The following is a 13,249-nucleotide window of genomic DNA, read 5'->3' on the forward strand; positions in this document are numbered from 1 at the left end:
CATCACATCCTTCTGGCCATTGAATCATCCAGCAGGATAACCCCTGCTACAATCTCTTCTATCCCTTCTGATGCCACATCCCTGATTTAGGTGGGGTTTTATGTGCTTATTTGACCCTCTTTGAAGACTGCTTAGAAGTCTTGTGTTTCCAAAGCTGGAGGAGGCCTTCTGCTGCCCTCAGCTGGCAAGAACACTGGAGATGAGGATGCATTTTTCACATTCCTGTTCCAGCCCAGGAAATAATTAGGAGAAAGAACAAAACAGAATAAGGGTATATATTTATTCAGTAACTCAGTCAGTGTACCCAATTCAGTAAATTCCCGGTGATAAAACTCCACACATTATGCAAGCAGAGAGGTAACCGTATCTCTCACAAGAGATCAAACCAATGGTGTTTCCATTTCTTTTAAAGAGATATATGTGCTGCCTATAGTCTATCTTTATTTAGAGGATTCGATTATACAAGAAATGATCACCATTTAAAGACTGGATGTTTCATAATTTAATTTTAACATTTTTGTGTGCTATTTTTTTAAATAGATCTGTGAACAGTGTGATACAAGGAAAAAATTCTTAGCAGATGTTGCTGTGAAATCTGAATCTTTGTTTTAATCACATGATCTGGGAAATTCTGGCAAAATAAAATGATACATCATTCATTTGTAATATATAATATACATAATAAATAAAAATGTAGATTTTGATTATGCTGACTATATAAAACCTACTTTGCCACATATTTTTTGTGTCATTGCCAGTGTTATACGGGCTGTGAAGCTTGTCACTCTCAAGTGGTGAACTTTTATTTTCTATTTGCTATTATTTGGCTTTTTAATATTTTCTGAAGCAAGCAATATAGTTACATTGTGGTACAAGGATGAATATTTTAACTTTAATTTAAAAATAATAATGCATGTTATTTAATACCTTCTACTAAGATTATTAAAGACACATAGCTTTCTTACCTCACAACCAACCATGTCAATATGTCACACTGATATCCTCTGGGATCAAATGCTTCCTGCAGAGAAGTTTCTGAAACCCACAATATTAATTCCAAAGTATCAGATTATCAGGTCTCACTGTCTATTTTCAATACTTTGCATTAGTATTGAATACTGTGTATTTAAAGAAGTATCCATGTGCATTTATTATAATAGTACTATGTAATAATATCTTATCTTGAAATATTTAAATATCAGTGTATCTGGGTAGCTTTTGCTACCAGTGTTTCTCTTGTTTCTCTTGAAGCTTACTAAGATTATTTTTTACTAAGAGCATTTATGTTTTTAAGGCAAATTTGAAAAGTCTTATCATGATTTTATTTTAATGACCAAGATAATTTCTTCTACCACTCTAAGATCTTAAGTCATGGATGTTAGACTTCTCCATCTTGCACCCAAACCACGGAAGCATCCTTCTTTGTGGTTTTCTTTGTTCTTGAAATTTCATATATCTTTCTCAAAAAATAATCAGTCTGATATTTTCATGTCTACTTTTAGTTTCTTTACTAGATCTTTCTTAACTTTAAATCCGGACAATTATATATTGTAAACAATTTCCAAATTATGTGATTTAATATAAAGGCCTTTATTTTCCAACAGTTTGATTGCAGTAAGCATCCACAGAAGCCATTATACACAGTTGTATCAACTGTTTCTCGCAGTATGTGTTTGTTAGATAGGGACATTGATAATAGGCAGGTGGCACTGTAGACTCACGGGGCTGACAACTGGTGCTTGGCTGAGTCAGCAAACAAAGTTCTTTCTTGCTTATGTTATCGTCTTCTCATCAAGGACCCAATCAGAATGCACTTGTAGTATAACTAGATAGGGCATGTTTATTGACTTGTTTCCTTCTATTCTGTTTATTGGCTATGTAAAACTTATCAATGGGCTCAATCGCTCAGGAGACACAGAGAAGAGCTCTTACTGCTCCTGATCTGAGATTCACCTTTGTTCTCGTGGACAAATTTTTGGCCAGTGGCCCAAGCTTGCTCTCAGCTGTAGCCCTTCAATGTGTTTGGATAATACAGAGTCTCTTGTCCTGGTTTCAGTCAGAACACAAATCTCCATCTATATATAGCAACATGTACAACAACATAGCAAAAGGACAGAGAGACACAAAAGGACTTGCCTCTAGTTCCTCAGAGAACCTCTTCTTTGAAGATTCAGTCTCTTTCAGAAATATAAGCTAGATCCATACTAGACCAGTTATGTGACCACTGTGGCATCACTGGATTTTAATGGAATGAAGATGCCATTAGAGTAGAGTGACAGGAGTGAATGTTGTAGTTTCCTAAATGCCCTACTTTACTGCTGACCTGCCAGGTTTTGTCTATCATGTGCTCCTTACAATTTTTCAAATTCACTCACATTTGTGAAGTTAAAAGAATAAAACACAAATTTAAGGACATATGAACTTTTCTATATATTTTTAAATTTCCATATCAAAATAGCTGTTGCTTTTTGCTTCTCAGATTATTCAGATTTTAGTTGCAGTGAGTGGAGATATTAATAATTATAACTTCTCTACATATATTTTGAATTTTTTAAAAGACTATTTTACATGGACTCAGATGATAGGTGTTTAAGATTGTGTTTTCAATATCCTTATTTTCTTTTCATTTTTAAGAAACAAAAGAAATGAAATAAATGAACTAAATGTGTTTAGGTGTATATGTTTTATATATTATGTTTGTATATAAGATTAAGATCTTAAAACTGAAGACATTAATTTGTAAAATATAGATAGAAGAAACAAATATAGCAGTATTTGAAGTCGAATCTCAATTATGAAAGGAATATAAAGTAATTTAAGACTGAATCTGTGTTAACATATATTACTGAAAAAAGTTCTGATCACACACACACACACACACACACACACACACACACACATACACACACTTCATTCCACAGGACACAGAAAGTTAGAAGTTGATTAGGTAAAATTATATAACAGAAGTGTTTTATTATTTCAATGGCTTTATCACTGTCATGTTCTGAAGCATATGTCCACAGTTCACAAATTATTCAACAGAGAATTTCTAAAATTAAACAGAATAACAGAACTTGCCAGATAACGAAATGTCTGTGCAGAGTTGACTAAAATCTGTCTCCAGGAACATCATTCTACAAAAATATTTATCTAATATTTTGGACCACACTATTTTTCTATATTTTAAATGTTTTTATAAGACAGCCATAGGGTCCGGGGAGATGGCTCAAAGGTTAAAATCGCTTATGCCTGCTCTTGCAGAAGACCTAGATTCAGTTCCCAGCACTCATAGCCATATGCTCAGTAATGCATGCTACTTCAGTTCCAGAGGATCTTGTTGTGGATTTGATCTAATGCTGCTTGTATTATGCCAATCTGGTCCCCAGAATTGCACAAGAATCTGCACATCAAGGCATAAGAAACTGAGGGAACCCCACCCCAAGTAAGTTTTGATTGGTAAATAAAGTTGCCAGTGGTCAGTGGTTGGGCAGAAGACAGAGGCATGAGTTTTGGGCCATAGGGAAAGGGAATTAGAAAAATAATAGTTTATTGTACGGAGCTTAGGAGAAAAAGGAAATCAGAGTTCCTATGTTGCAGGACGGGTCCCTGGGAAAGGGGAGTGAATTACCAGCCAGCTGCTAGTCTAAGGACTTTTTAAAGGGCTTATAGCCGAAATTTAAGTGAAGTATTTCTGTGTTTCATGTCAATGATTTCTGAGGATTAAACTTTCCATCTCGGAGGGGAGCTAGTTAAGGCACAGGATGTTATAGGGAGTTGAAACAAGTAAACATTCCACCATTGCCATTTGAAGAAGCTTGTTAAGCTTAGGATGAAAAGAAGGCAACAGCTTCAGAAAGTCACTGAAATAGAACAAGATCAGTAGGTCCTCAGCCTATAGAAATTAGAATGACTGCTAAGAGACATTGAGACAAGTTGAACTCCCTGGAAAGCCTATTCTCCAACATGTTGATCTACTGCCAGGCGTACAATAGGATCCAAGTTTCCAATTTTAATAAACTGTCTTAGCCGTGTTAGGGTGTTAGCTTTTAAGATATAGGAGTCTGAATAACTTCTGTTCCTGCACATAAAGAATATTTTCTGGTTTTTAATAAGAAAAAAAAGGAGCACTGTCTTAGTTTTGGGTTACTATTGCTATACCTGACCAAAGCAAGTTGGAGAGGAAATGATTTATTTGGCTTCCATATTGCTGCTCATCATTGAAGAAAGTCAGGACCCCAAACAAGACAAGATTCTAAAGGCCCTGATGCACAGGCCATGGGGATATGCTTTTTACTGGCTTTCTCCTCAGATCTCACTCATCCTGCTTTCTTATAAACTCAGGACTAACAGCCCAACAACTGGACTCTCTCACATCAATCAATAATCTAAAATAATGCACTAGGGCTGGATCTTAGGGAGGCATTTCTCAACTACCTTTTTTCAGAAAATTCTAGATTGTGTCAAGTTGACATAAAACTATCCAGCACAAATACTACAACAGTAAGGATGACAGATAGAAGGGACTGGGCCTGAGCTCAAGGACTTTCACGAAGAGCTGCCTTACATCTGCCATGCGGAGTTTGTTAACAGAGGAGCAGCTATGGTAACATTTACCAGATTTTGCTGGATACCTTCTGTCTGGGATCTAAGGGGAGTGTCTTCATCCTGGGTTTAGAGATTACTGGAGGAATCTTGTAGGAGAAAATGTGGCTCAGAGTTTCCCTGTTTATTCTGTGATACATAAAACAGCTAGAGAAGCCTTCAAGAAACACAATGGAAACCAGAATGATCCTTGTTGCATAGAAATGATTTGGTTGATCTGGGATACTATTCAGAGAACAGACATTTGGAAGGACCTGAGCTAAAAACCACTGGAATATATTAGAAAAGTGCTGTCCACTGAGAATAACAGTTAAAAAACTTGCCTTTTCATAGCACATTTGGAAGTTGTTGGAGAATAGGTGTTCAGTTGTGGTGAGACCAGATAGGTATGAAGGTTGAAGGATATTTGGTCAGAAAGCTGCTTACTGGTTTTCCTTAGCAGACATCAGAAGTTCTTTGCCTTTCCTTGTGTGTGAGATGAGAACTAGAGAAGCCTTCTTAAGATTTAAGCAAATGAGTCAGGCACATGTCTTTGGCATATATTCTGGCTGAGTCAAGAAGGACAAGGAAGAAAACTATTTGAAACTAAATTGCAAAATGTTAGTGCCATGATCTGACACTGAAGTGAGGCTATTTCTAGATTCTATGATAATTTTATTTCCTCATTCTTGCTGACCACAGATGGAGCACTTATTACTGACATTAGAACAGATCATATGAGAGTTGAACTGACTCTGTTTTAAAAATAGTAAATTTTATTCTAAGCATACAGTCATTACATTGAAATTAAGGCCTTTATAGCAATACAAAAATGTGATAATTTCTTAATGACCAGGATGAAATCTAATATTTCTTTAATAAAGAAATATTGAAAGCAAAGCTTCATTTCATTAATGAAATCACAATGGATGGAGTACCTTGCCGGAGAATGGCAGAAATCAAGCCGGTTAGGATTCTGGCATGGATGAGGTAGGAGATCATGATGTCCCTCCCCTTCCTGAAGGCTACTGTGGTAGAGAGTCAGGTAGGATCAGAGAAGTAGTCCGTGATGGGTTGTCCATGTTCCACCAGAGGGCCCTACTCCTACGTCCACATGAACAGCAGTGATTGGATTTAGTAAATTATAGAAAAGGATGAGATGTAGGAAAAAACAGACATGAGAATGGGAGGATTGGGAAGAGTTTAATGGGGAAGCACTAAACATGATCAAGGTACATTACCTATACGTGTACAATTTTCAAATGAATAATAATAAAAAATAACAAATTCATTTCTTCCCAAATCCTTGAGACCAGAAAGTAATGCAGTGGTACTTATATTGTCTTTTGCCAGAAACTGTGAATAATTTATAAGACACCAGGCAATGGTTAGGTCGGCTTTAAAGAGTGATGAAATAGAACAGAAACACATTGCCGTGGTTGAGGTTCTAGAAATAAAAAAAAGATGGAGTGCAACTGAAATATCAACAGCAAATAATAAGATGAAAACTATTGTAGCAAATCCTGGAAAATTGGCAAAAATATTTCCACTGTTTGTCCAAGTGACATAAAGGTCTTCAATACAGAGGTCACTGGTTTATAGAAATAAAGAAAATGGTTGTAGGTAAGTTTGAGTAGAACCTGAAAGTTCACAAATAGAAGCAGGCATATGTGGAAGTAGACTCTGGGAGCTTACTCACATTTCTGGAAGACTGTAGTGTCAAAGAAATCTCAAATCTAGGACTAAAATAACCTCAGGCAGTACGGGAAGGGGAAGCACTTGGAACTGCATGCTGCACAGACAGGATGCAGACTGGAGCATGTCTAACTGCAGAGATGGTGAAACACTGAGAAGAAGCAATGCTTCCAAGTCCTGAAAGCTCCAAATAGTCTCTGACCTGTGGCCAGGGGTCATAACGCACAGAGAAAAGTTTCTTAGGGAGCCCATCACAGTCTAGTCAAGAATGCTTCTTATTTGCCCAGCTGCCCAGCTGAACCTGCTTCTAGGAGAGATTAATGGTAGTGAGTGTAGCTCCAATCCACGTGTTGTAACACAATGAAGGTCCACGGTGAGCCATTATGGTAGAACATGGATAGCTTATTATAATGGAGTTGAAAAAAATCACCTGTGGATGTCACAGCTATTATGAGGTAACAATGCAGCCTACTCATCCAGAATTCCAGTTGAGACTTGTTGAAATCAGCATACAGTCCTGCCATTGTCAGAAAAGTACAGTACTTATGATCACATGTGTTTGGTAACACTTGCTAATGATAATGAACTATTATATTACTGGTGTGCTTTTATTCTACTACATTCTTTACAATTATTTTAGAATACACTTTTTTTCCTGTACTAGGGAAAAAGATGACTAAAGAGGCATCTGGCAAGTTCTTCAGGATGATGCCTTCTACAGGAGGGCATTGTTTTCATAGGAGATGAGTTCCGCTGGGATGCTGACACTAAATATACTCCAGAGAGCCAAGATATGTGCACAGGTAAAAAACAGAGCATGGAGTAAAATTTGAGGAAAAGCCAACCAATGCCTAGCCAAATAGAGAGCCATGTATAACACTACTAATGATTTCTTCTCTACTTGCAGACAGGCAACTAGCATAGCTGTTATCCCAGGAACTGATTGGAAACTGACGCAGAGACCCACAGCCAAACATTAAATGGAGCTTTGGGAATTCAGTGGAAGAGGGATGGAGGACTGAAGGAACCATTTGGGTCAAAGGTACCACAAGAAAACCTACAGAATCAACTAATCTGAGTCTCCAGTCTCATAGAGAATGAACTGTGAACCAGAAAGCATACACAGGATGGACTTAGGCCCTCTGCAAACACATAACAACTGTGCAGCTGGATCTCTATGTGAGACTCAGAAAGAAGCAGCAGGAGCTGTCTCTAATTGCATAGCCTGCCTTTGGATCCCTTTCTTTTGCCGGGCTGACTTGTCTAACCTCACTAAAAGAAGATGCACTTACCTTAGTCTTACTTAGTCAAACTTCTATTCCACGGCTGTTTGATATCCATGGGAAGCCTCCCCTTTCTTCAGGAGAAGGGGAAGGGTGGATGAAATAGGAAGGGGAAGTAAGGGAATAATGGGAGGAAAGGAGGGAGGGGACACTTCCATCGGTACATAAAGTAAATAATAAAAAACACGAAGGTGAAGACTGCTGCTGAACATTTTGACTGTATGTAGTGTGTAAGTGTGCATCTGTTCATGTTTGGATGGCAGTTATTCTCATTATTTTTGCACTCTAAAACATTTCCTTTTCTCTCTTTATAATTTTTGAGAATTTCATACACAACTACTGGATTCACATCATTTCTTTTGTATGATTTTTTATTTTATTTTATTATTATTATTATTACTATTATTATTATTAAATCTTTATTTTGAAGGCCAGTCACTATCCCCTTCCCATCTGCCCTCTGACTTTCCTTGTCCCATTTCTCCTCTCATATCTCCAAGAGGATGTCCCCACCCCCACCCCACCAGATCATTTCAACCCTACTTTCTTCCCCCTCCAATTCTCCCTATTCCCCTAATTCTCAAATTACATGAAATTTTCTTCATATCTATATGTATAAATATTGCTGGCTCCTATTAACCTTATTCTGTTGTGTAGCTATTGGCTGACCACTTGGGATTGAGTAACCTAACAGGTGTCTCATTCCTGAAGATTTATTCTCCCACTTTAGGGCGCCATTATACCCTGTAGTTCTTCAACTAAAGGTAAGGCCTTGTAAGTCTCCCCACCCACATTTGGACGCCAACTGATGTCATTGTGCAATTCTTTTTCGGGTGAGTACATTGTTCAAAATATCATGGATGCAACTTCATGTCATATAGAAAAGACACGATCTCACAGTAGCCATCTAGGTCTTCTGGTTTCTACAGTCCTTTTTTGCCCAGCTCGTCCATGATAATCTCTGAGACTTAGATGTAGAGGTTGAGTTGTAAATGAAATAAAGAAAAAAGAGACAAACAAGTAAGATCAGAGTGAACATTTATGTAAGCAAAAGGTCAGCAGTAGTTTGGCTGTGGTTTTACTGAGAGTCATTTAAAGACTCATCAGAGCTGGTACTACAATGCTAAAAAAAGAAACAAATACATTCACTATACTTTTCCTCTCTAAAGAGAAAGTTTCCAAACTGTTACCCATTAGATGTGACTTTATTATTTCTCTAATGAAAGAGAAGGGGAATGCGGAAGCATAACTTGACTGTTTTTCTTGTACTCATCTATTACGAAGCTGCCTAATGACGATGATGCAGATATATTTAAATCACTGACAATCAGCTACTGCCTATTCCAGCAGTGTCACAACGCAGATAAATCAGTTTCATCAGTCTTAATGTCACCAGTAATTAAATTATTTTATGAAAGTATTTCCCATTCATTAGAGGAAATATATTATTTATATATGCATGTATGTGCATATATAATTTATTATTTGCTTACATATTAATATTTATATTTATATCTTGAAGCTTTTTTATTAGATTCCAGAACCATGCATGAGAAACAAAATCGTGTCAAGAAGAAATAGAGACATATTGTCTTACATTTTCATCACCAGAAATCCAAGTTCAAGTTCCAGAATAGCCATGCTTCCTCTGAAAGCTGAAACAGTGGCCTTCTCTTGCTTTCCTATGGCATCTATTGGCTGTCAGATGTTTATACTTTCCTTGCCTTGCAACTGCAGCACCTGGATCCTTGCTGTCCTTACCACATAGAATCAAATGCTTGCCTTTCATTCAGTACTCTTGCCAGAATAACAGTCATAAAACACTAACTGCTCACCTTACGCCAAAATGGCCTGACCTTATATGAATTAATTACAGTCTCAATGAAAATGTTTCAAACCAAGTCATATTGTGAAATACTCAAAATTAGGACATTAGCATGCCTTTTGGGGAGCACAATTTATGTTCTATAAACTATTTCATTTTAAATTAATAGTCATTTGTAGGATAACTGAAATTTTTATTTGTCCATTTGCTTTGAGACAATCATAAATTAGGTTGATAAACAGATTCATATTTTAACTTTCACAAAATGTTGCTTGTATCTAGTAGGAATGATGACAGACTCAGTCTTTACTACATAAGCCTGGACCAAGGGCAGGGAGTGAGGACTGAAACTTAAGAAAATAGAAAGTCATATTTTAAACAAGATTGTCCTGTTTGCCACATCCACAAACAGAAAGTGAAAACACCTGGGTCCTTGGGCCATGGATCTATGCTTAATTCCTTCTCCCTCTTACTCCCTATTAGCTGAACTTACCCCCACTTCTGGAAACAAAGATCATGTCTCCCAAACATAGTCCAAGATCCAAGAATGGGTGAAGTCCATTGTGTTCATCTTACTACCAGATACTCAAAATACTATCTTTCAAAGCACCAATATGTGATTACCTCTCTCTAGATTATTAAAACTATTTGTCAAAGTATGACTACCCATCTTTTATGTTCTGTGTGTCCCTCATCTGTATCCTATGAACAGAAAGATGCTCTCATACTTCTCCTTATTTTTTTTTTGACGTTGTTTACTTTTTTCTGGGTGGGGGCAGATTGTTGGTGGGTTTTTGTTGTTGCTGCTCTTTTGCTTTTAGTCGTGAACTTCTCAATGGAGCTTGCCTTCACTTGACTCATCATGGGTTTGAGGCATGAGTCCATGACACAACTATGCCCATATTAAACAAACATTCACTCAAGATTTTATCCATTACTTACCTATTCACTGGAGGCTTTCACTATACAGTTTTTCATCACTGAAAACCTGTAAAAAGAGAAGTATGACATGAGTTTGCTGTTTTAGTGATAAGCACTTGAATCAGGTAACAGGCTTCTGTGCTGTTGATAGAGGACCCATCTACAAGCTGTTGTCTTGTTATATTACATATTATTTAGTCATACTTGTCCAATGAACAATTAAGGTTAAAAATAGACAATAGTGACCAAACGCCATCTGGAACCCTGGTGCACGGATGCTCCCGGAAAGAGCGGCGCAGATCTCGGTTGCTGCTGCCACGGAGAGGACTTAGGCAGTACCCCACGAGCACACTTGAGCCTCGGAACCTCAGGGGAGGGCCCAGGAGCAGCAGGACCGCTGCGCCTGAGACACCGCCGGAACCTGAAGGAAACAGACCGGATAAACAGTTCTCTGCACCCAAATCCCGTGGGAGGGAGAGCTAAACCTACAGAGACGCAGACACGCCTGGGAAACCAGAAGAGACTGCACTCTGCGCACATCCAGATGCCAGAGGAAAACACCAAACACCATCTGGAACCCTGGTGCACGGAGGCTCCCGGAAAGAGCGGCGCAGATCTCCTCGGTTGCTGCCGCCACAGAGAGGACTTAGGCAGTACCCCACGAGCACACTTGAGCCTCGGAACCTCAGGTAGGACCAACTTTACCCCTGCAAGTGAACTGCCTGGTGAACTCAGGACACACAGAGGCAAAATTCCTCTAGGACCGGGCACTTCCTGTGTTTACCGGAAGACCCACACCTGCGGATCCCGGCCCACAGCAGCTCTCTGCTCCCAAACCCCATGGGAGAGAGACCTCACCGCCTGGTCAGGTGGGCACTCCTGAGGCTGCAGAGCAGAGGAGACCACCAACACTGCCCACCCCTGCCCACATCCCTGACCCAAGAGGAAACTGTATAAGGCCTCTGGGTTCCCGTAGGGGAGGGCCCAGGAGCAGCAGGACCCCTGCGCCTGAGACACCGCCGGAACCTGAAGGAAACAGACCGGATAAACAGTTCTCTGCACCCAAATCCAGTGGGAGGGAGAGCTAAAACTACAGAGAGGCAGACATGCCTCGGAAACCAGAAGAGACTGCTCTCTGCGCACATCCAAACGCCAGAGGAAAACACCAAACACCATCTGGAACCCTGGTGCACAGAGGCTCCCGGAAAGAGCGGCGCAGAACTCCTCGGTTGCTGCCGCTGCGGAGAGGACTTAGGCAGTACCCCACGAGCACACTTGAGCCTCGGAACCTCAGGTACGACCAACTTTTCCCCTGCAAGTGACCTGCCTGGTGAACACAAGACACAGGCCCACAGGAACAGCTGAAGACCTGTAAAGAGGAAAAACTACACGCCCGAAAGCAGAACACTCTGTCCCCATAACTGGCTGAAAGAAAACAGGAAAACAGGTCTACAGCACTCCTGACACACAGGCTTATAGGACAGTCTAGCCACTGTCAGAAATAGCAGAACAAAGTAACACTAGAGATAATCGGATGGCGGGAGGCAAGCGAAGGAACCCGAGCAACACAAACCAAGACTACATGGCATCATCGGAGCCCAATTCTCCCACCAAAATAAACATGGAATATCCAAACACACCAGAAAAGCAAGATCTAGTTTCAAAATCATATTTGATCATGATGCTGGAGGATTTCAAGAAAGACGTGAAGAACTCCCTTAGAGAACAAGTAGAAGCCTACAGAGAGAAATCGCAAAAATGCCTGAAAGAATTCCAGGAAAACACAATCAAACAGTTGAAGGAATTAAAAATGGAAATAGAAGCAATCAAGAAAGAACACATGGAAACAACCCTGGATATAGAAAACCAAAAGAAGAGACAAGGAGCTGTAGATACAAGCTTCAAGAAAGACCTGAACACACTTAGGGAAGCACAGGAAAACATTAATAAACAAGTAAAAGCCTACAGAGAGGAATCGCAAAAATCCCTGAAAGAATTCCAGGAAAACACAATCAAACAGTTGAAGGAATTAAAAATGGAAATAGAAGCAATCAAGAAAGAACACATGGAAACAACCCTGGATATAGAAAACCAAAAGAAGAGACAAGGAGCTGTAGATACAAGCTTCACCAACAGAATACAAGAGATGGAAGAGAGAATCTCAGGAGCAGAAGATTCCATAGAAATCATTGACTCAACTGTCAAAGATAATGTAAAGCGGAAAAAGCTACTGGTCCAAAACATATAGGAAATCCAGGACTCAATGAGAAGATCAAACCTAAGGATAATAGGTATAGAAGAGAGTGAAGACTCCCAGCTCAAAGGACCAGTAAATATCTTCAACAAAATCATAGAAGAAAACTTCCCTAACCTAAAAAAAGAGATACCCATAGGCATACAAGAAGCCTACAGAACTCCAAATAGACTGGACAAGAAAAGAAACACCTCCCGTCACATAATAGTCAAAACACCAAACGCACAAAATAAAGAAAGAATATTAAAAGCAGTAAGGGAAAAAGGTCAAGTAACATATAAAGGCAGACCTATCAGAATCACACCAGACTTTTCGCCAGAAACTATGAAGGCCAGAAGATCCTGGACAGATGTCATACAGACCCTAAGAGAACACAAGTGCCGCCCAGGTTACTGTATCCTGCAAAACTCTCAATTAACATAGATGGAGAAACCAAGATATTCCATGACAAATCCAATTTACACAATATCTTTCCACAAATCCAGCACTACAAAGGATAATAAATGGTAAAGCCCAACATAAGGAGGCAAGCTATACCTTAGAAGAAGCAAGAAACTAATCGTCTTGGCAACAAAACAAAGAGAAGAAAAGCACAAACGTAACCTCACATCCAAATATGAATATAACAGGAAGCAATAATCACTATTCCTTAATATCTCTCAACATCAATGGCCTCAACTCCCCAATAAA

The 13,249-nt window shown here is 39.1% G+C and overlaps 2 long non-coding RNA genes across 2 annotated transcripts in view; one reads left to right on the plus strand and one right to left on the minus strand.

Moving 5' to 3' along the window:
- The first annotated feature begins 6,762 nt into the window (after positions 1 to 6,762).
- LOC108350231 (uncharacterized) lies at positions 6,763 to 7,779 on the plus strand. The gene is made up of 3 exons (XR_015677912.1): positions 6,763 to 6,838; positions 6,941 to 7,079; positions 7,184 to 7,779. It is a non-coding gene; the product is annotated as an uncharacterized LOC108350231 (long non-coding RNA).
- Positions 7,780 to 8,256: 477 nt separating this feature from the next.
- The window catches only part of LOC103691486 (uncharacterized), a 31,391-nt gene continuing 26,398 nt past the window's right edge, over positions 8,257 to 13,249 (minus strand). Inside the window, exons 2-3 of the long non-coding RNA XR_015677913.1 lie at positions 10,327 to 10,372; positions 8,257 to 8,526 (exon numbers count right to left, since the gene is read on the minus strand). This is a non-coding gene — a long non-coding RNA (uncharacterized LOC103691486). The remainder of the gene's footprint in view (positions 8,527 to 10,326; positions 10,373 to 13,249) is intronic.

This window comes from Rattus norvegicus, chromosome 2 (assembly GCF_021556685.1).
Source record: "Rattus norvegicus strain SHRSP/BbbUtx chromosome 2, alternate assembly SHRSP_T2T, whole genome shotgun sequence".
In the NCBI taxonomy this organism is placed as follows: Eukaryota; Metazoa; Chordata; class Mammalia; order Rodentia; family Muridae; genus Rattus; species Rattus norvegicus.